At 40.0% G+C, this 23,745-nt stretch overlaps 1 long non-coding RNA gene across 1 annotated transcript in view; it reads left to right on the top strand.

The window, feature by feature from the left end:
* The first annotated feature begins 1,327 nt into the window (after positions 1 to 1,327).
* Positions 1,328 to 23,745, top strand: part of LOC125617260 — a 33,183-nt gene continuing 10,765 nt past the window's right edge. Inside the window, exon 1 of the long non-coding RNA XR_007348203.1 lies at positions 1,328 to 2,083. This is a non-coding gene — a long non-coding RNA (uncharacterized LOC125617260). The remainder of the gene's footprint in view (positions 2,084 to 23,745) is intronic.

Consider the following 23,745-nt stretch of genomic DNA (forward strand, 5'->3'; position numbering starts at 1 on the left):
TGTAATAATCAATCTGTTCATTCACCTACTGAATGATTATTGGTGTCTACTCTGTCCATGGCACTGCTAAGCAATAAGCAAGGCCCCTTAAGGACAGGGGCAAAAGAAGGCCATTAAACATAAAACTTACACAAATGTATTATTTAGTTATAATTGTGTTAAATATAATTAAAAAATTATGGGCTGGGATAAGAATGTATGGTGAAGGGAAAGTTAGCTCCTCCAAAATCAAAAGAACTTCATAGTTTCTAAAAAATAAAAACTCCACTAAAAAAAATCTTCAGTGTTTTAATCTGTTGAATATTCATTTTGGTGGTGTTCAATGACATCATCTCTTTAGCCTTAGTTTTCTGAAGGAGAACTGTAACTCCTATTTTTTTTTCCAAATGCCAGTTTGAATTTCTATTCCAGGGCAATAGCCTATTGAAATTTGCTGCAGAACACAGTCTTCCCTTCACTAGGGATGCCAGAGTGATCCTGGGAAGTGATGGGGGTTGGAAGGAAATGTGGGACTTTTCTAAGACTAGAGTTTGGAATCAAATGTGATAACTGGAGGTGGAAAGAAAAAGCTAGATTTTTCCGGTGGGCCCGAAAGACCCACAAGTATATTATAAGGGGCGGCAGAGGGAAATTGGACACAGAGAAAAGAGAGGAAGGCAGATAAAAGAGGAGGAGGTAATGTGACCAGGTGGAAATTGGAGGAATGTGGTCACAAGTCATACAGGCAATCACCAGAAGGACAGGGCAAAGAACCGGTTCCCCCTCAGAGCCTCCAGGGGGAGTGCAGCCGGCTTTCCAGGTGATTTCAGCCCAGAGGTAGTCATTCTGAACTTTGGGCTGCCATAACTAGGAAGGAACATATTTCTGATCTTTTCAATCACCAAATTAGGAAATTGTTGTATTTACTTGGCCTTCTATGTATTTATTAATTCAACCTAAGATAGATGCATATCTCAACACATTCTAAATCACTCAGTGCATTATTAATTTTGTCTTAGAGCTTTTAGATCTCTATCAGAGCTTCAATCTACTGGTGAGTCTGATTCACCAGTTTTTTGGTTTTGTTTTGCAGCACTGGGGATTGAATCCAGGGTCTTGCATAGGCACTCAAGCACTGAACTATATCCCCAGCCCATTTTTAATTTTTTTTTTTTTTTGAGACAGGGTCTCACATGTCTGCCCAGGCTGGCCATGAGTTTACAATCCTCCTGTCCCAACCTCCTGAGTCACTGGGATTACAGGGTGCACCACTATGTCTGCCTATTAGGTAATGAACCAGATAATAGAGGAGACGTTGAACAGTGTAGATCAGAGATGCCTATGTTTCTCTGAATTGTGGAGAAGGTTCTAGTTTCCGTTTTACTTCAACCCCAAAGACTTCCTCCTGATCTAAGTAAACCTTCTCTTGCCTGAACACTTGTATTTTAAAGGTTCACTGTCCTATACTGAATAACTGATTTAGAATTACTAGTACAAAAATTCTGTTTTCTTTGTTCTTGTTTTGCATCCTTTTCCAGTTTGTATTCTCTAGCTCTGAATATCTTTATTTATTTATTTTTTTTTGAAGAATGGATTTATATGTGTTTCTCTCCCCTCTCCCTCTGCTTGTTCTTGATCTTAAAAGTTACGTAGAGCAAGCCGCCTCTTTTTACTCTTCTTGTTATTTCCTTCGCTCAGCGGTGTGGAGCTGTGCGGCTGCTCGCCCCTGTTTGAAGCCACCCACACAGTTCGAATCACACTCCCAGCCGCTGACAACACAACCCAATGCCAGTCACAAATGCTTCCCTCCTGAGTTCCACAACCACTATGAAAATGAGGCCATGGGATGTAAGAAGAAAAGAAAATGATGTTTCGTGACTGGAATTTTTAAAAATCTGAAAAATAGGAAATAAAGTAGGTCAGATGATTATTTTAAGATAATCAGTGGTGACAACAGGAACTCAAAGCAAATCTATATCAGAGAATCTGGAAAATCAAAACAAGCCATGTGAGGTCCTTTTATGTAAGTACCTCCTAGTGCTTCAGGGAGAAATGATAGCGAGGACTCTGGAAGGACTGCCAAGCAACAGTCACAGGATCCCAGGTGAGAAAAATGTACTCAGGGCTGTAACTTCATCAGAAATATATATTTGGTCTCTGCTCCCAGTTCCAACTCAGACCCCCTAAAACCCTTATATATCCTGAGTGATAGAGATGCTTGGAGCATCTTTTGTTCTGATATTTGGTCTCTGCCTCTGGTCCTGACAATAGCTGTTAAGCTCCTTGGAAGTTCCTGGGTGATGAGAGCACTTTTGGCTCTAATGAGGGACTCTTGGTGGGCTCCTAGATAGCTTCAAGATGGGGACTGGTCACCAGAAAGCCCAAGCCACAGTTTAAAGCTTGGAATTCCTCCCTCCCTGTCCTTCAGGGTGGAGACCAGCTGAAAGTGAGAGGCTGTCTTGTGGGAGGGAGCATTTATGGGTCTGTGCTGAGTAGTTAGTATCTTAATTGAATTTTAGGACAAGCAATAGATGTCCAGAGAAAGTTGATTGGTATCAAGAAAACCCCCACATTTTTGTTATCAGAAGTATTAAGAGTATATAAAAAGGAATTTTTCTTTAAAAGATTAACAAACTGTCCCACAGATCAATTCTGGCCCACCACCTGCTTTTGTAAATAAAGTTTTATTGGAAAACAGTCACGCCCCTCCATGTGGTCTATGGCTACTTTTGCATCACTATAGCAGAACAGAGTAGTTGTGGTAGAGACATTTGGCACACAAAACCACCTAAAGTATTTACTATTCAAGCTTTTACAGAAGCTGTAGCAGCAATATCAGGTGCAGAAAGTGAACTCCAGCAGTGGGAAAATAGCAAGGAACTCCAAGTATACTGGTGTTACTAGTTTCCTAGGGCTGCCATGACAGATGATCACAAACTGGGCAGCTTCAGACAACAGAACTTGGATACTTCACTCACACTTTGGGAGACCAGAAGTCCATAATCGAGGTTTCAGTAGGGCTGGTTCTTTCTGGAGCCTCTAAGGGATAACCAGTTCCTTGCCTCTCTCCTTATGGACACATCAACCCTGTCTCTGCCTCCATCTTCACATCATAATGTGCTTTGTCTTCTGTGTCTTCTGTATTGCTATCTTTATAAGGACCCATCATTGAAATTAGGGCCCCCCTCCTCAATTCAAGATGAGCTGTTTTGAGAGCTGTAACTGAACTTTACCTACACAATTCAACTTATTGCACCAAGAAAAAAACATCAGCCACCTTGGGGGAAAAGCAGACAGCTCAAGGGATTTGAAGAGACATTGTTATGAATGTCACCCACCCACTCTTCAATGTGGCTCTAGAGACAGTGATTCCAAAAATATTTGCCCGATTTTTGTGTACAGTTTTTACATTTTAAGGAAAACATTTTTAAATCCACAGATAACCCTCTATATTTTAATCTTATACTTTATATTTTACTTTTTTCTCTCTTTTCATTTTGTCTCCTTCACAGTTTTACGGTCTACCTGCATAAAGCCTAGGGGATTTAGGATGTCATGGACCTAAAAGTAGCAAAGACGACAAAAGACTCACAATAAGATCAGGAGAAACTTGGAACCAGAAAAAGTGGTTCTTGCAGCCTCCCTTGGTGACCAAGACAGGGAAGTATCATATTGCAGAGCTGTCAGATAGTGGCACAGAGGGAATCCAGTGAAACCCTTTCAAGTCTGCACAAATCTCTTTCATCTCATCGGGACAGTTGTTTTTTTTAAATTTTCACTTGCAATTTGAGATCAAGGAGGTGTTGCTGCCCTTTGTGTGGCTCATCTTGTCCTTCATTTTGTTTTCATTCCCAGATTCCAGACTACTAATATTGTGCAGATGAAATGTAGGGAGGATTCCTGCCTTTCCCCCTACCAGTATGTACCACTATGACCAGAATTCATTAGCAAGGAAGGGAAGAACCTGCAGTCAAGTTGGCACTCTTGGAGAAATGTCTGAGTGGAAGTGACAGTTCCCCTTTAGGGACTGTCCTTGATTGGCACTAAATCCAACCTAGAGAGAAGGTGTCAGGGAAATCAGAACTCTGGTCTCCCAAGGACCACATCCTTGAGGATGTGTCGATGGAGCCCTAGGCATGAGAGAGGCAAGGCAGCCTCAGTGGTGCCAAATCAGAAATGCCTCATGTTGGTTGCAAACATCTAGAGTAGGTCCTGTTTTCCTGTGTGAACTTTTTGTCTATTAGCTCCAGAATCTGGGACAAATCAAGGCTCTGAGATTTTAAGATTTAGAGATTTTTCTAAAGATTCACTTTACCCAAAGCACACTGTTTCTTCATACTTTCTTCATGCATGACAAAGTTTCCTGTATTTATTAAATGTGACTTGCATTTCTTAAGCTGCCCAAGCCTAAGTCAAAAAGATGTCCATAATCCAAAATAATAAGACAGAATAATGTGCTTCCCCCCCAAAAAAATGTCCATGTCTTAATCCCTGCAACCTGTGAATATGTTACCTTAAATGGCAAAAGTGTTTTTTGCAGATCTGATTACGTTAAGCAACTTGAGATAGAGATTTTTTTCTGGGTTATCAGGCTAAGCCCAATGTAATCACAAGGGTCCTTTGCTAGGGAGGCGGCAGGCCTGGGGAAATGAAAGTAGGTATAAGAGTGATGTGGCCATGAGCCAAGGAATGTGGACAGTTTCTAGACACTGTAAAGGGGAGCTCCTAGGGGAAAATTGGCATTGTGGATACCATGGTGTTAGCTCTATAAGAGCCGTTCTGTACTTCTGACCTCCAAAGCTGTAAGATAATAAATCTCATTGCTTAAAAAGAAATGTACATGGCTGAGGCTGTATTCTGTTTTTTTTTTTATTAGTGCATTACAGTTTTACATAATGGTGGGATTTGTTGTTACATATTCATATGTGCACACATATAACAAGATAAAGTAGGCAATATCATTCCCTAAGATTTTTTTTGTTTAATTAGCATTTTTCTGAATGTACCCACCTGCTCTTCTGAAACTGTGATTCCTCTCAAATTAATATTATGGAGTTTTAGTGTATTGTTATTTATAGACTTAAGAGAAAAAAGAAGAAAAAACCTGTGTTTATATCTCAGTGTCACTATTGCTATCTAAATAACTAGTTGGCTTCTCTTAGCTTCCTTTCTTCATATATAAAGTAGGGATAAAAATATATATTCTTTTCAGAACAGTTAACAGAGTAGACCAAGACTAGTATTTTGTAAAGGCCTGATTACAAGGTTGGTCCTTGACTGGTATCTAGGAAACTAAGTTTCGTGGAGGGTTCTCATTATTCTCTAAATGACACAAGAGATTCATTATGCCTAAACCATAAAACAGGGTGGTTTATGCTGAGCATCTACTTTCATTCTGAGGGTATGGGATTTTGACAGATGCTAGACAGAGAATGTCTAGCTGACGAGTCCCTGAAAAATCCCTGGGCACTGAATCCCTAATGAGCGTCCCTGGTGGGCACTTCACATGTGTTGTCCCAAGTCGCCAGAGGAATTCAGCTCACCCTGTATGCCTGAGGACTCACGGGATCTTGACTCTAGTTTCCTCCAGGTTTTGCCCATGTGCCTATTCTTTTTGCTTCCTTTAAGTCGCATTCTTTACTATAATAAATCTTAGCCTTGGGTAAGACTATATTCTAAATCCTGTGTGTCCACCCAGTGAATCATTGAAATAAAGGAGTTTGTTTGAGGACCCCCTGACACTCCTTTTTGGTAAGGTTCTTGTAAGGATTAAATAAAGTAGATGAGTGAACAGAGTGTCTGCCACACATAAGAGCTCCATGAGCATTGTTCTCATCCATTCAACAGATGTTGAAACCAATCATGGATCGCACCCTGCCCTCTACAGAGTCTCCAACAATAACCAGAAGAAATAACCTTGCCATCATGCAGCTTTCATTTACTGGGAGAAAAAATTAATAAATAAAACAAATAAATAAAATATATAGAGTGTTTCAAGATGATGAATGTTGTGGATAAATATAAGGTCCAGAAGGGGAATACAAAAAATATTTGTTTGAGGGTTTTGCAGTTTTAAGCTGGGTAATCAGGAAAGATCTCACAGAAGAGGTGATTCTTGGGCAAATATGTGAAGGAAGTAATGAAGAGGCTGAGCCACATGGACATCTAACAGGAAAGGGATCTAGCAAAGGGAACAGTAAGTGCAAAGGTCTCGGAGCTAGAATATACCTAGTATGTTTGAAGAACATTGAAGAGGCCAATGTAGCTGAAGCAGAGTAGGTCAAAGGAAAGTGATCAGAGTTCAAAGGGGTAAGGCAGAGAGTTGGGGGATAATATTCAATAGGACTTTGAAGACTATAGTAGTAACTCAAAGATCATTCATGATGGTACCTTTCCTTCAGAGTGATAGGAATTCATTGACTGCTATTGGAGAATCAAATATAGAGGGATGAGAGCAGAAGCAAGGAGACCAGTTAAGAGGTTATCCCAGCAATTCAGTGAGACAGTGATGACTCCATTATGGATGGTCCATTGTGACAGCAGAGTATGGAGAAATGGTCAGACTCTGAATATGTTTTAAACGGAATTTAACAGGATGGATTGAATATAGGGTACAAGAGAGGGTTCGGGATGAGTCTAAAGTGTTGCTCTGAGGGGCATCACCCCTTGTGTTTCTCAATTCGTGTGCTATCTACTCCCTCTTTTCCAGTGGCTTTCTCTCTTTGATGCCTCCACCAAAGGATCATTGATAGCAATATGGCTCCTGGTCTCCATCAGTGTCTACAGAGGTGTAAAACATCAAGGGCCTGGATGTGTGAGCTAAGGTACTACCTCCTGTTATGACCAAAGCAATAAAAACTGCAGGAGTGTGCTGACCTCTGCTCCAAGCTCTCTAGTGAGTGCTATGCTTTTTTTGGTCAATTTTCTCCTGCTCTAGAATTCTGGTAAAAATCTAAAGTCAAATCTAAGTGACAGATTTTGTGTAAAACTCAGAATCACTCCTCTGACTTGTCCATTGGTCTTAAATCCAATTTCTCTCCCTCTTTTTCATCTTATGTTCTTTTCTACCTAGGAAGTGTCAGGGTCACATATAAAACTCAACCCTCCCAAGGTTTCCAGATGTGCCTGAATCCTGAGATGATGAAGTAGGTTGGGGAGGGAGACATCTGTTAGGGACATTCTGGGATCTACTTTACCAGCACTAATTATCCTAACTCACTTCTGTGATGGAAAACAGTTGCATTGCTTTATAGCCACACCAAGGGAAATATTTTAGCAACTGACCTTTTAATGGCAAAACATTGGACTAAAGAAGACAGTACACAATGTTGATTCTCTTCCAGTACTTTTTGAATGACAAAAATAAATCACGTCTACAATTGCATTTCTTCTCATTTTTAACACACATTATGGTGTTAGTGAGTGAAATTGTATAAATATAGTTCTTCCTCTAAGGGATTGTGAGAAATTTCTGGATCAATTATTTAGAAACTTTCACCTGTGGTGAGTTAGAAGTAGCAGCTAGAGCCCCACGCTCTGAAGCACTCCAGAGCAAGAATCAACAAAGGACCTATAAATGTTTCTTTGTCCTTGTTCTGATGAACTATGGATTATGACATCCATATCATATACAAGGCATAATGACAATGGAACAAGACTGGGTTCTATCAAGCAGACCAGAAATCAGGGTTGTTTAAACAAATATGTATTCAAATTATAGAAAAATCACTCTTTGATTCAAATGTATGAAATGTCAAGATCATTGTACTGTCATGTGTATCTAATAAAAAATAAATTAAATAAATTTTTTAAAAATTCACTCTGCCCAACTTCAGGGCAGAGCATAGTCAAAGAAATTTTAAAATAATTAAAGTTGTTGTTCTCCTTCTCCTTCTCCTCCCCATCTCCTCCTCCCCTTCTTCTCTTTCTTTTTTCTCAGTGCTCTACCACTAAGCCACTTCTCCATCCCTCTCTATTTTTTAGTTTGAGACCAGGTCTTTAAGTTTGCTAAGACTAGCCTCAAACTTGTGATCCTCTGGCCTCAGGCTACTGGGTTGCTGAGATTATAGGCATTCACCATCAAACTTGACTAGAATTCAAGTTTTTTACACCATATTCCTGAATGCATTGAAGGAGAAACCAAGATGGCAGAGGGAGATGCTCACACATTGTAGCAGCTACTCAAATGCCCAGGAAAACTCCTCCTTAAGCTATTGTTTCTCTTCTTTATCCTCTTTATCTCATTATTCATCAAAAAGGCCCAGGGCCTATTTGCTGTAGGAAGTCAAACAGATCATGTCAGAATCCTTTTTGGCACAGAGGAAAAGGGAAATGATGAGGAACTGCCACAATTTCTCTTTTCTTTATGTGTCTGAATTAGTGTCGTCTGTTTCCAAATAGTTGCCTTGAGAGACTCCACCCTTTATCACCAATGCCCAATAATTTGGGGATATTAAAAAATAAATATCCATTGCATCCCTTTGAGGTCATATTCTGTGAAAACAGCCCCAACCTGGCACCTGTGTGACTTTTAGGACTTCCATGTCTTTGTTTCAGCCTCCATTGTTCTGAGTGGAGAGAGAACCAACAGGCTGATACCTGTTAGGGGGAACTGATGATACTGGAGACAAGAACTTCTGATTTGGTAATGGTAGGAAAGAGTCTGAGCCAAGTACATGTGACATACACAGGCAAGGCTTTAGCTGGGGCTTGAACTGAAGAGAGATAGCCCTGATGGACAGGGACCAGGCTATTCACCAAACAAAGGAAGATGTAAGCTTTTATTGATTTTTCTGGGGAGGGCTAAAGTCCAGTAATTTTTCACTGGACAGAGGCACAGTTTCAAAAGATATTTTCTTGTGCTGTGGTGTGTTTTCTTGTGCAAACATGTTGGCCTTGAGGATTAGGTAGTTTATCCCAGGAACCAGTGAATGCCATCATTCTACACAAACCTCTTGACCTTGTGGTGAGGTTGGGCTGTAGCTGCTGAGAGAGCCTATGGATGGGGTGGAAGGGGTTTGTCTTCTGTCCTTTAATGGTGATTCCCAATAGTCTCATTCTCTCATTTAGTTTATTTGTGGAAATGTTATGGTAAAGGCATCATGGCCTTTGGGATGCACCTGGTCTTGCTAGTCAATAAGATAGTCTGGGAGAGTAACAGGATAGGAAATTACACATTCCATTCTTTAAATGGACAACATGTCATGAGTTAAGGCCTCAAGAGTTTCCCTCCCTGCCTTTTGTCCCCACAGTGGTCCTAGACTGCCTCACTGGGACCATTCTATAGGACTCTGGTGATGATCAGCAGTACCTGGGGATTCATGACTGTGGGTATAGGTAGGTGCAGGATGAGGGTAAAAGAGGAAAGAAGAAAAGAAAAAAAAATATAGAAGAATGAGATCAAGAGAGTAAAAAGAAGGCAAGATAGAACAGAGGAAGGAATTAAAAAATAAAGTACTTGTTGAAACAGAAATGGATTATGACACTGATTCTCCAACCTCTCAGTGTAATGAAGTATGTGGTTTACAGTAGATTGCCAGCCACTTAGGGAAAGGAGATGGTGCAAGATTAGGGGAACAGAAGGCAGAAGGCTATGAAGAGGGACTACCTAGAGATACTCACTTTAGGTTTTGTTATACACCAAGAAGTTGCCCTATTAATGATTAAACTTTGCTTTAATAAAGTTAGAATATGAAGAAAGCTACTCAGTCTATTAATAAGGAAATCAACTTCTTTCTTTTAAAAGTTCTGATGTCACAAGCCATTATCTGTGATATGGCAGTTGATTATAATAGAATTAATTGTCACATCACAAATGGTAGCTTAAGGGGTAATTGAGTGGACTGAGTGGGTGGATAGGCCTATTATAACTGAGAATACAGTTTGATTAATAGAAAGAAAGGCTAGGGAACAAAAAAATCAAAGAGAAGAGACTTCTTTTAAAAAGAGAGAGATGGGGAGAAAAATCAGTATGGGGAACTCTAAAAAATAGGTTGAAATAATGTATATCATTATACAAAAATGAAAAAAAAATCTAGTTTTTGCTTCAACCCCACCTGTAAATTTAACTGATGGAATAGGCAAAAATTGCCCCTATATGTGGCTGATGTATGTATGTGTGTGAGTACTTTAAAAAAAAAAAAAGAGTCCTGGTTCCTAAACAGGAGCCCCAAACAATAAATCAGCATCCCTCAAAGGCAGAACATGGTATTTTTAAGGTACCCCAGATGATTCAAATGGTCTGTGGAGGCTGAGATCTAGCAATTTAGATAGTCATCCATCAAAACCCACTTTAGTGGTCACCTCTGTTAGAATCCTTCCCTTGCATTACAAGAAGAACACATAGCAAATTGTGTCATTGCAGTTTATGTCTATGTTTCATTGTCTTTTAACCTTCATTACCTGATTGATGGTAAATTATGGCTGAATGCATCGTCATAGACATTTCCAGCCAGGGTCATGGGGAGGGGCTGCCACCATTTTAAAAACAGCATATTCATATGGCACAAAGAGAGATGATGTGACTCATTTAATTGCATTACATAGCTCTGAGTCACCTGGCACTGTGCCAGTCAAAAAAGTTCCAGAACCTGCTGTTTCAGATCTTCAGCCAATAGACATTTTTATCCTGGGAGCCAGGACTGAGGATGCAGCTGACAGAATTAGCACAGGGCTTCTCTCAGGGAAGTCGCTGCTGCTCTGTGCTTATGTAACCATATGTTGTACAAGCATGACCCATGGAATGGGATCCAAACATTGTTCCAGTTTCCTTCCATTGCTTCCAACTCTATTCAGTGGAGACAACTTCTCCTGTCCATGAAGAAAGTCTTGGGCCACTCTCAGTTTGAGTCACTTTTTAGTTGTAAAGCCATCTTATTATAGAAATAATATATTTAGTCTCATATAATAATTAAAAATACAAACTTCAGATCAGGGCTAACCCATCACTCCTTCTCCAGACCTGGCCTGCTTCAGTAGCTTGTATGGGAAGGGATCTGTGGCCCTTCTGCTCTTTTTTCCTATCTCAGCCATGCTACCTGTGATTTCCTCTCTGGCTGAAGTCAAAGTAAGGAAAGGGATGTTGCTGCTCCTCGTCTGAATCAATGAAAATCCCTGGCTGGGACCAAGAGATGTAGCAGATCATTTTCTCATGGGAGGAGGGGCTTTTGTGGGGTCTTCAGTAGCTTCTTGTTGGGCCCCTTACTTTTGCAATTCCCTTGACCTGGGACAATCAGTCCTATTTTTGGTGATATAGGGGGAAAGAAAATGCTTCCTTCTGCCCTTCTAGGTTTTATGGCCAATCTAAGTATTAAATCAATATAAGACAGATGAATAGGAGAAAAACAACTTGAGTTATGTACGTATACATGGGAGCCACACAAAAATATGACTCAAGTAAGAAGCCAGATGATTGAAACTTACATATCATCCTGAGCTATAGAAATGCATAGAGGTCTGGGAATTCTGGGGTGGTTGGTGGAGACAAATTAGGGGAATGGGAGGGAAGAAAATGCATGTTGACTAATATTTGCCTTGTTGTGTAGATAGAAATTTCTCAGGTGATGACAGTTGTCTAAGAGTAGCTCTCTTCCTGATGCAAATATTTTTAGTAATGAAAATTCCATTTATACAAGTAAAATTCCTTTAAATGGGAAAAAATATACTTTATTTTAGCAGATGCTAAAATGAGGGAGAGGCAGAGCTTTTCCTGTGTTGTAGAAATCTCAATTGCCTTTAGCTCAAAATAATCAATGTGCTACAGAAGAATATTTTGGGTGGCACACTTGGAACCCATTCAGTCATCATCTATGTCACCTCCTTCACCCTGCCTCTTTTAGCTGAGGTCTCTGTGTCCCTTCAGGATAGTCTATTGGAGTAGGCAGAGTCCTGACAAAGATTCTGTCCTTTGAGCAAACTTTGAGGTTCCTTTGAATCCTTTCTGGCTAGGCCCAACCTTAGGCTTTCCTCTTCATCCTGACAGATTCCAGTTTGGCAAGAACCCCGCTAAGTCAGTTTGGTGGCAATCCCCCAGCCTTGGAATCTGACTACCCTGGATGTCTTACCCTGGCCCACCTTCAGCAAGTCTTCTGTTGAGCCAGTCTAGCAGGAATCTCCCTTACCCCTGATGCTTCTTCTTAATAATTTTCCCATCCACTGCCTCTCATCTTATTCCTTGACTATGAATCCCTATCCTTTTTGCAGTGAAGTAAGCCCATTCTCTCTCCTCCATTGTAACACACCATTGCAGTGGTCCTGATACCTATCCCCGTGGCCTCTCCCAAACACTGTCTTCTTTATCATCTTTAACAACGTTTGTGAATAATTTCTTTCTTTGATACCCCACACTGCTCTTCTTGCCAGTGACACTCCATGAGAGACACTGATGGTGGCCTTGCCTCCCTATCATTTGAGGTCAGGTCCAGGCCCATCTCTATGGGGCAGCACCATTCTGGCTTCACTCCTCTCCAAGGTGAGAGTCAGACACCATTCACAGTGAACGGTACCTTTCTCGAGCCTGAATGAGACTAGTTCTTTATGTCTCTGGATTTCAGGGAGAACCTCACACCTCTCCATGTCGTTTCCCTGAAGTCCCCATCTTCCAGATATATCATCACTGTCTGGAAGAAACACCTCCACTGTCACAGAGATGCACAAGAGCGACCTAGGCAGACAGATCCAGGCAGACGGCTGAAGAGAGAATGATCCGGGCCACCCTGTCATCCTCAGCAGTCCAGAGCCCTTCTTGCAAACAAAGGCCCAACCCCCACTTCAGCGATACATGCCAAAGGACAACGTGTCAACACCCGACAGGTGGCACAAAACAGCTGCCTCGGGCGGAAACAATTATGACCAGGCTCACAAATTGAACAATTATTTTGGAAGTTTTAGTGTGTGATTGATTGGCCCCATTGTTTTGGGTACATGGCAGAGCACAACCCTCACCTCATGGCCAGGAAGTAAAAGAGAGAAAGAGGAGGAAACCGGGGAACTACAACCCCCTCTAGGACACTACTTCCATGACCTAAGGACACCCACTAGACTCTACCTCTTAAAGTGTCCACCTCTTCCCAACAGCACCATCCTGGGGACCAAGCATTTAACATGGGTCTTTGAGGAACATTTAAGATCCAAACTATAGTAGTTAGAATATGAAATAGTTGTCAAGACTGGCATGACAGTAACGATCCAGGGCTGAGTGGTCATGACAATCTAGTTTACTATGTCCGATCAGTTTAAGGTACATATGTTACCTGCCTATTTCCTATAGGTAACTTGATTTGTGACATATCAGGTTAAGGAATTTTTTCCAGAGTCATATAGCTCGTGATAGACTTGGGTAGGAGACAACTGAAAGTTGATAGGCACTGGCAAGAAAATCTTAAAGGGGCCAGAACCTTTACATCTACCCTGATACAAAACTGGTGTTGAAACAAATTGGAATGGGCTTTCGGCCAGGCTGGCAAAACACAGGTTTGGTGAGTGTGATGAAGGGACAGGTGATGAATGGTCATCAAAATCAGTCAACAAAAGTAAGGATTCAGGAAATTAAAAAGAATATGATGACACAAAATCACATGACAAACCACTGTTGGTATCAGAGAATTTCATCATGAAATCGCAAGATCCTTGCCACAAGGCTGGCAGTCAGGAGTATGATCCCAGTCTTGTTTGGAGGGTTGGCCACTGGTCAGAGCAAAGCAGGACTCATCCTTGAGAGAAGAAGGGGGATATCAGATGAGATCAAAGGTCTGGGATTAATAAATAGTAGGACTCAGTAACATTAATAGAACAGTGTTCTAAAGTCAGAGCAGGTGAAGGAGGTGTTTGGTTGTAGAACTACCTGGGCTTTGTACAGTCCTCCTTATGGGGGTCCTCCTGGGGCCTGGGGCCTGAGGGTGTTACATACCTAAAAGCTTAGTTAGGGACAGAGGTGTGCCTCAGGGTCAGAAAACCAAGCCCAATGATGACATTCCTTTCTCAGCCTTCATTGCCAAGCCACCTATCCACTGTCTTTCACCTGCAAATTCGACCTTCACTTAATTAAAAAAGAAAGAAAGAAAACAAAAACTGACTTAAGCCTGAGTCTCCACTGAGTCTGTTCTTATAAGAACTAAGCTGGAACAGAACAAAGGGAGAATTCTAATTCTTCAGCTTGGCAGCAGGTGAACAAATGAGCCCACAATGCTGTCAAATGCTGTGTGAAACAACAATGGCACTTGTCAGCTGCTACTTTTAGTGGGCACTAAGTTTGATGAAATAGCCCAGTTGTACAAAAATGGGAAAAATAAGTGACAGCTATGGAGAAGGATGGTAATAGACTTGAGTCTGCACCTCTAGATATAAAGTTTCACTGAAATACCATTAAAGGTGACCTTCTTAGATAATTGTGCTTCACTATGAACTGCTAGTTTCTAGGGCATGTTCCTTTTTGTTAAATCGTGAGAGAGATCAATCAGCTAATCTGGGCAATTAAATAAACACCAAAAAGGTCAGCCTGGCTGAATGCATAATAATTACCAATATTTTCTGGACCCCTGCTAAGGGCCAGGTGCCATGCTAGCTGCTTATGTCTCATTGAATTCTCACAACAACTCTAAAAACTAAGTACTATTATTTTTCTATTTGCATGTGAGGGACCCGAGTCTTAGAAAGTAAATTACGATGCCCAAGCACAGATCACTGGTAGGAAGTATAGAGTCTGATTCAGAGCAGCTATGCTTGTTCAAGAGGCAAAGCATCCAAGTTCTCACCAATGAAGCAAGCCAGGCTGTGGTGATGTTGCTAGTTGACAGCCCAATCTCCCTTCACCCTGTCTGTTTTAGCAAGAGAATCCCATGCTCATTCAGGGTAGCAGTATGAAAGAATTCCCAACAATCAGTGTAGTTAATACACTCTATCAATGGCTCTAATTAATGACTTCCCTGAGCCCATTCCCTCTTCAGTGAGACCTGTAATAATAACCATGATGTTCACCAAGCATAAAACTGGCTAACATTGAATCGGTGCTTACTGTTCTGTCAGGTACTATTCTAAGCCCTTTGCATGGATTCTGGCATTGATCAAGTTGTATAATGGTTTCAGTTATTTGCTTCTTTAAAAATTGGTGGTATAGAACTTATATTTTTCCACATAAACTATATTACCATATGATTTATATATTTGTGTGTATAGTTGAAATGTACATATATATGCTGAAGTATGAATTATATATATACATATATAGATAGATAGATATAGATATATAGATATAGATATAGATATAGATATACACACAAGGGGACATGTTCAGAGAAATGCATTGTTAGGTGACTGCTTCGTTGTGTCAATTTCAAAGTGTACTTACACAAACTAAGATGGCCAGGATATCACTAGGCAATATAATCCTATGGGCCATCACTGTTTATGCAACCTATCGTTTACATCACTGTTATGTAGTAAACAGCCACATATAATATTTATAACCTGAAGTTCACATAGAAGCATACATAATCCATAACCTCATGAAACCAATATGCTAATAAGCTTGAGGTCCTATGAATAGAGAGTCATTTGATAAAGCAAAAATAAAAGGAGAGAGAATACATTCACTCTGGGTGACTTTGAAATAGGAGAGTTGGGCTTCTAAGTTTTGTTCTCCTTCTTTGTGTCTCTAGTCTTCCCCCACTGGAGACTTCCCCAGACAGTCCCCAGTGCCCATTATCTTCATGTGGCCCAGGTCCTTCATTGTGATACCTCAGCCTTGATCCAAACGTGCCCATGTGATTCATGATTCAGACCCCAATTTCAATCAAAACTTGCCTTGCTCATGGTAGAAATTTTCAGATAGGAACATTTAGAAGAATATAATCTCTAATTAGGAATTTGTCCACAGAAGTAGAAGAGTACAGATGGTTGGGAGAGAGGGAGCATGTTATTTGGAGGTAGGCATGGCTTCCTATGAAGGTAGCCGCCTCTGGCTCTACACCAAAGCTTCCTCTGGCTCCCCTGAACCCATCCCACTGATCATCAATCTTCCCTGTCCACTTTCAAATCCAGAAACTCTCTAAATCCAGCCATTAGGAGAAAAAAGAAAAAGGAAACAGTTTCTATGGAAGCATCGGATAGGAGGTAGTGATTATTCTCCCTGTTTACAAGTCAGTCTGAGATGGGGTAAAGCATGAAAAGATTTTTAAAACCTGTACACAATTTGACCCAGCAATTTAACATTTAAGGGCTTGTCTTTAAGAAATAAATGAATAAGGTCTGGGGATATAACAGTGGTAGAAAGCTTGTCTAGCATGTGGGAGGGCCTGGGTTTCATACCCAACATGGCAAGAAAAGAAAAAAGTAGATAAGCATATAAGGATGTTTGTCCAAGTCTTTTTTAAAATGAGGATTGCTGGAGATTTTCCCAAAGTGTGTTGTTTAGAAAACTAATTTCTAGAAGTTATTTTTAAAACCCAGAGGAATAGTTGGGGGAACTCTTATTTTTTAAAGAGCATGCCACATGTTTGATGGGGCCTTGTCATTGGTTTTAGACCATTGCTATGGTTACCATGGAGTTTAAATATATATATGTAAGCTCTAAAGTAGCATATTCTATACTTATCCTTTAATGAAAGTTGTATTTATGTGGAGGTTAATGAGAACTTGGTTATACAGCCCCTGCTTTTCATGAAACCCCCCTCCTCATGTGTGCCTCCCTCCCAGTGCCCCACGCAGAATCTGCTAGAAAGAATCTTGTGAGAATCCCTTTCTGAAGGTTCAGAATCATCTGAACTGGTTTCAGCTGCAGTTTGATGCTCTATCTCCTGCAGTACTATAGATTTCCTCACTAAAACAAGATTTGAAATAAACAATTGCAGCACAGTAACTTAAAACAATGAAACCCAATTTAACTTACTTCATTCCAACGTTCTCTATAACCCTTCTGAATCTGTTGTTTGCATTTAAAATTTTAAACAGTGATTAAAAGAACAAGATGCAAAATGTGATATTTTTGTTTGGTAAGTACAAGTTTTAGTCATGTATGACATAGTTTACTGAATTTAAAGTAATAATTTAAAAATGGAACTTCATTCTTCATTATTAATTTTAAAATGAAAGAAAAACTCAAGAATTAAAATTCCTAGTTATTGCGTGACTATTAATAAATATAACCTTATCTTATGCAAGATGAAGGTGTTAAAACCTAATCTGCTTCAAGTGTCAAATATACTATATGTGCTGCTGCTTGTGGGGACAGTTCAGTAATTTGAGTGCTACTAAGTTTTTCTGAGACTTGTGAAAATTGTTGGTGGTAAATCAATTTGTCACTGCATATGTTAGTTCTTTGGGAAAAGAATATCAGGGCAGGTGGATGTGCAATAATAAGTTCAGTCTTCCACTTTACAGTTTGTTACCAATAACCAGGAATAGCATCCAGTTACTGTCATAGGAAATAGTCAGAACTCACAAGAATTCTCAAAACTCTGTAGTAACCAAATGTCTCAGAACCTCAGTTGCTATGCTAAGGATGGTGAAAACATTGAGAGAGCCATGGAATATAAACAATTTTCATGAGCAGATAGGACTCAAAGCAAACTGTTGAGGTAATAATAAGGCATTCAGGAAAAAACCTAAGTTTTAGAGAAGACTTAGACTTTGGCCTGGGTGCTATCAAAATTATTTGGTATTAGGTCATTCAAAATATTTACTGATTCTCCACTGTGTCAGCACTAAGAGTACAAAGATATTTAGGACAGGTTGTGGTCCACATGCCAAAGGAAGGAGACTCCTCACTGGCCCTCAAAAAAAAAAAAAAAAAANCCCACAGTAAACATTTACTTTCATTAAAAAAAAAAAAAAAAAAAAGTAAACAGGTAAGTGGATGAAGCACTTAGTTGTTTTATGTGCCATAAATGAAACAAATGACTTTTCATTATTCCTAGGATAAAGACCAAAATTCTTAATATAGTATATTTGTCTTCCTATAACAAAATACTTGAGGCTGGATACTTCAGCAGTAAAGAGGTTCATTTGGCTCATGATTCTTCTGGCTGGAAGTTCAAACAGCATTGTGCTGGTGAGAGCCCCTTTGGCTATATCACAACATGTCAGAGAAGCAGACAGGTCAACAGCTGCATGCAAAAGAGACCAAGCAAGTGGATAGCTTTACATATTAACAACTCAATCTCTTGAGAACTAATTCACTCCTGCAATTGACTCATGTGAGACTCAACCTACTTTTCCAAACCAGCATTCATCCATTCATTAAGGTAGAGACCTATTATCTTCTATTAGGCTGCATCCCTCAACAACACCACTCTGGGAACCACACTTAGCACAGGAACTTTTGGGGGACAAACCATCTCCAAACCATTCTCTCCAACCACAGCTTACACTTCTCCCTTGCTAGTGCTATCTGTGCCAGCCACAGTCCTCTTTTAGTTCCTCAAATGCACCAAAGCCTTCCTGTTTCAGGGCCTTGGCATATATATTGGCCACGTCCACTTTTACGTTGCTTCAGTTGACTCCTAATGTACCCTTCAGATCTCAGAACAAATATGTTCACTAAAAGACATACCTGATGTTCACCTACCTCCATATGCACGGGGCAACCCAACATATCCACTACTAATGTCCACATCAGACATGCCCATAGTACCCTAGCTTTTTCTTAACTCTCACCACGGCTTGTAATTAGTAATTTGCCTATGTAATCATTTGTTTTTCTGCTTTATTCCACTGCCACTACACCATAAGCTTCACGGGGCAAAGTCTTCTTTGTATTTATATTGTTGAATTCCCAAGTCTTTGCAAACTAAATTTGTGGACTGAATGAATGGAGGCATGCATAAATGAATACATAAGCAGCTAAGAAACCTACTAGTAGGGATGTGCCTCAAGAGAAAGAAAAGCCTGGTCTGTCCAAAGAGCTTCCTCATTCTTAGTTTCATGAGCCTGGGCCGGCTGGTCAAGTTGTTGCTGTTATTTTGAATTTCTGTTTTTAACAGCTCCCCTACTTAAAACCAACAAAACAAAACAAACAAACAAACAAACAAAACAAACCCTTCCTTCTACTTCTTAAATTACACTTTAAATTTTTTCTTTAATCATTTGGGTTTTAGATCCATCTTAATTGCATAGCTTTACATTCCAAAGCTTTCATCTTTTATTTCACTAGCCCTCAATCTTTTTTAAAAAAATGATAAATATTTTGTTTTATTCTGCTTTTATCAACTCCTAATCTTAATTTGAAATACTTAACCTGAGTCTTAAATCCTTTTTGTCTTGCTACTTTCAATTTTTATAAATCCCTTTTCAGCTCTGATTTTCAAATAGGCATAATTTATCTCAATTCTTTTTAATCTATTAATTGACTTATTTGTAATTGATTAATAGATTTAAGCATTCACTAAGCATGGAAACTATCTTTTACTTGCTCTTTTACCCCAGTTGTTCTCGTCTCTTTCCCTTTCTCTCCCTCATACCTCTCCCTCACTCTGCTTCCCCACTTTGTATTTGCACTGGCCAGAAAGAAGTCAATAATGCAAACAGTGGAGAGAGTATGCTTTATGAGCATGGAAAGCTGGCGTCTATCTTTCCCCATCCATTTTCTCTGCATCAGCTTCTTAGGGCCACTTCCTCATATTATTCCTGATTTATTAAGGATGGTTCTCCTGAGATCTCATTGCAGAAGATTTGTTGAACTCAATTCATTCTCTCCAGGGAAACATGTGGTATTTTGCAGTTTAGATATTAATTTGCTGAAACAGTGTTGCTTGTTAATGTCCTTTACCATCTAATCCTTATATGAGTAATTTGGGGGAATCTCTGCCAGATGCATGACCAGGAAGAACTGAATAGAGAATAGGAATCTCAGTTCGATGCCCTCCAGGTCTCAACCAGGTGAGATGCTGACACACCTCTGAATAAATACTTAAAGGATGTTTCAGAGTATAGAATCCCAGCCAGTGTCTTGACACCACTAAGACCAGCTTCCATTCACCACTCTTCCGAAGAGGCTTTCCTTCCCTTCTTGGCAAGTTGAGAGAGGGGGAGTCCTGGGCCCTTGCTGCCCTAAAGTCTCCTTTTTCTCCAGAGGGCCTTTCGAAGCTAAAGAGTGTGGAGCGAGGGCAGTCTCACAGAGTTCTTTAAAGAGGACTCTTTGTTCCTTTGCTGCAGGGTTAGGTCTACTCAAAGGAGTGGATTTCTCGGAGGTAATGGAGAATTCCAATTCCTTTGATATTGGCTCACAGGACATGGCTCTCTCCAGGATGCCAAGAAAGTCTTTAACTCCAGGGATTTTGGCTGAGTTAGTGGGACATTTTGCTCATCTTTCCAGAGGAGAGCTGGATGCCACTGAGGGACATGAGAATACCTATGAGACACCCTGGTCAGTCATATCCCACCTTCTCTCCTCAAATCTAGCATTCTCTCCTCAAACCTACACTTGGAGGTTTCTTACTGTCATATAGATTCTTTTCCTCAAAGAGATCTGATCCACTTCATATTAGTTGATTGGATTAAATGCCTTCCCTCCCAGTTTCAGGGAGAAAACCGCACTCACAGAGTGGACCCTCAGACTCTCTGATCTCACTGTCTTGTCAGACCTAACAACTGTCCTTTGAGAACTGTCCTCTGACCTCTTCACCATCTAACTCCATTCCAGAACCAATGACTCTGATCCACTGGTTCACCTTGGCTTCCTCAACTGTAAAATGGGGTTAATAAAATCCATCTTTTAGGATTCTCCCCAGGAATGCATGACACATTTCCATAAAGCAGTTAATGTAACTATACCAGTGTCTGGTATATATGAGAAGTGGGTAGTAAAGGTGAGCTAGTTTTACTTGACTTATCTTCCTCTTTCCTTTTAAAAATGGATTTGATTCATTTAACAGTTTCTGGCACAGGGAAATGTACTTAAGACACCTGGATCTAGAATCTTTTAAGGGGCTGAGCCTCTAATTGTTTAAAATAATTTGATTGGGATGTCCTGTATTTGTATAAGCATTGAATTTTATTCCCAGTCTGACCCAATGGGAATTATTCTTTATTTCTCACTTCTTGAGCCTAGATGGGCACCCTGCTAGCCACTGGCCCTGAGACAATCCCAAATGTTATGGTGGGACTTACATAACCTTGCACATAGTGGCCCTAGAACATTTCCTATGAGAAAAAATGAGTCATTTCCTGTACCCTAAGCACAGCTAGGTGAGAACAGTAACTTGTTACCTTTCTTACCCAATAGATACCCTTAGCTTCTGCCTCAACCTAAAATCAGATTGGTCATGAAAACATCTACAGCCTTAATTTTTTTTTCTTTTGTGGTGCTAGGGATTGACCCCAAGAGTGCTTTACAACTGAGCTACATCCCCAGTCCTTTTTATTTTGTTTTCAGACAGGTTCTTGTTAAGTTGCCCGGGCTGACCTCAAATTTATAACCCTCCTGCCTCAGCCTACTGAGTGGCTGGTATATCAGGCTATGTACCACCACACCTAGCCCTACAATCTTAATTTAACAGTTTAATTTTATTAGGGAATGCGGAATTATAGTGTTTTATAGATATAAATTAGATACATACTTTTAGGGAACAAATTGCAGAGAAGTCAACAGCTACTTTTCATGTTATATAAGTCTAAAACTGTTAGGGTCTGTAAACAAGTCAAGATGGCATCTGGCATATTGCCAGAGGGAGTGGTTTGTGAAGTAACGCCAGCGAGCCATTAAGTGTGGAGATTCCTTATTTGTTGACTGCTGTATCTAGTTTATGTTAATTAAGATAAGCTGTGTGTAATGTATATATACCCCTCCTGTCCTACAATAAACGGCTCCCACTCCTGCTGTATCAATGTACACAAGTTGCTCGTCACCACCCCCCCCCCGTTATTTTGCCCAGCCAGCTGGGCTGCGGCATAAAACTACTCTAGATCAATTTGAGTAAAGTAGGCCTAAAATAAAGGATCATTTGTAGATGACTGAGATGGCTTTGGAATCATGGAGAAACCCAATTAGTTATTAGAGATGATAATAGTTTCATTTATTGAGATCTTATTAAGTGTCAGTTCAGTTGTTTCCTGGTTGGCTAAACTGACAGTTTTGGTATCTTGAATTCAGGATATTTGTAAGATGTTCTATATTATATTTAAATATTATATTAACCTAGCAAAGGAAATAGAATTAGGGACCCAAATCCTTGTTCTGAGCTGACCACATGTTTGGAAAGGTTGGGGAAGATGCACGTTTGCTAAAGGGCCACTTAAAAGACAAGGTCCTATTCCATACATTTAAAACCGACTGATTTATTACAAATGGACACTGAGTGCAGTAGAAAGGACAGAACTTTAAGTAAGTCTGGTCAACAACGAGAGTGAAAGGCAGGTCACAAAGTTGGAATCAATATTTTTTATACTTATATCCAGTCAGTGACTGGAAAATAACTACTAAAAAGTAGCTAATCCAATAGAAAAATGGGCGAAAGATTTGGACACACTACAAAATGTAATAATCAAGTTTCATTAGTTACAACAAAAGGCATCAGAAAAATGCAGATTACAATGTGATGAAATACATCTCACCTAAATTATTAAAATTAAAAAGATAGGCAATGACCAGTGTGGGAGATGATGCAGAGCACATAAAATTCTAATGGAAAGGCAAATTGGTACAATCACTGTCAAAAACTATTTGGCATAATCTTCTAGAAGTGAACATACACATACTCTATGACCCTGAAATTCTATTCCTAGGCATAAAAACATGTGCATACCTATGTGCACTAAAAAAAATGTTTAATATTTTCATAGCACTACTATTTCTAATAGCCAAAATTAGAAATAACTCATATGTTACTCAATAGAATTGCATTAGTCCGCTTTTTTGGGGGGGTAGTGTGGGGGAGGGTGCCAGGGATTGAACTCAGGGACACTTGACACTGAGCCACATCCCAGCCCTATTTTGTATTTTATTTAGAGACAGGGTCTCACTGAGTTGCTTAGTGCCTCACTTTTGCTGAGGCTGGCTTTGAACTCACGATCCTCCTATCTCAGCCTCCTGAGCCACTGGGATTAAGGTGTGTGCCACCACGCCCCGTGCATGTTTTTCACTACCAAATAAATACTTGAGGCTGGGTAACTTCGTAAAGAAAAGAGGTTTATTTAGCTTCAGTTCTAGATGCTCAGGGGCTTCAGCTCAGCTCTAGTGAGGAACTTATGGTAGACAAAATGTGTAAGAGCAAGTGATTACATTGCTAGACAGGAAACCAAAGAGGTTTTATGAGTCAGGCTCTGGCTTTTATAAAAATTTGTTCTCATAAAACTAACTCAGGGGTCCCATGAGAACTACCTAAAACTCTTCAGATGGTATGCCCTCAATGACTTTAGGATCTAATTAGTTCCCAATTTTTAACATTGCCACATCATCTTCCATGATAATATGGCTTACTTCAGGCCCAGAACAGTGAAGCCAAGTACCACAGACTCTGAAATTATGAACCAAAATAAGTCTTTCCTTGTCTGGATTGTTCTTTTCAGGTACTTGGTCACAGCAATAAAAAACTGACTAACAGAGGACAAACTCAATCATATCCAAACCATAGTAAGAATGAATTGACCAATGGTGCTATGTTTATAAACTTTAATACTACCCACGAATGAACACACACAACTACCTGCAACAACATGGTTAAATCTTATAAACCTAACCATTGAGATGACATTTGCTCTAGGTGTCAAGGAATGAGCAGGAATTTGTGAAGTGTGGTAGGTAGGGAGACAAAGGACAGGGGGATCATTGTAGATGAA

The sequence above is a fragment of the Marmota marmota genome, unplaced genomic scaffold (assembly GCF_001458135.2).
Source record: "Marmota marmota marmota unplaced genomic scaffold, marMar, whole genome shotgun sequence".
NCBI classification, from domain to species: domain Eukaryota; kingdom Metazoa; phylum Chordata; class Mammalia; order Rodentia; family Sciuridae; genus Marmota; species Marmota marmota.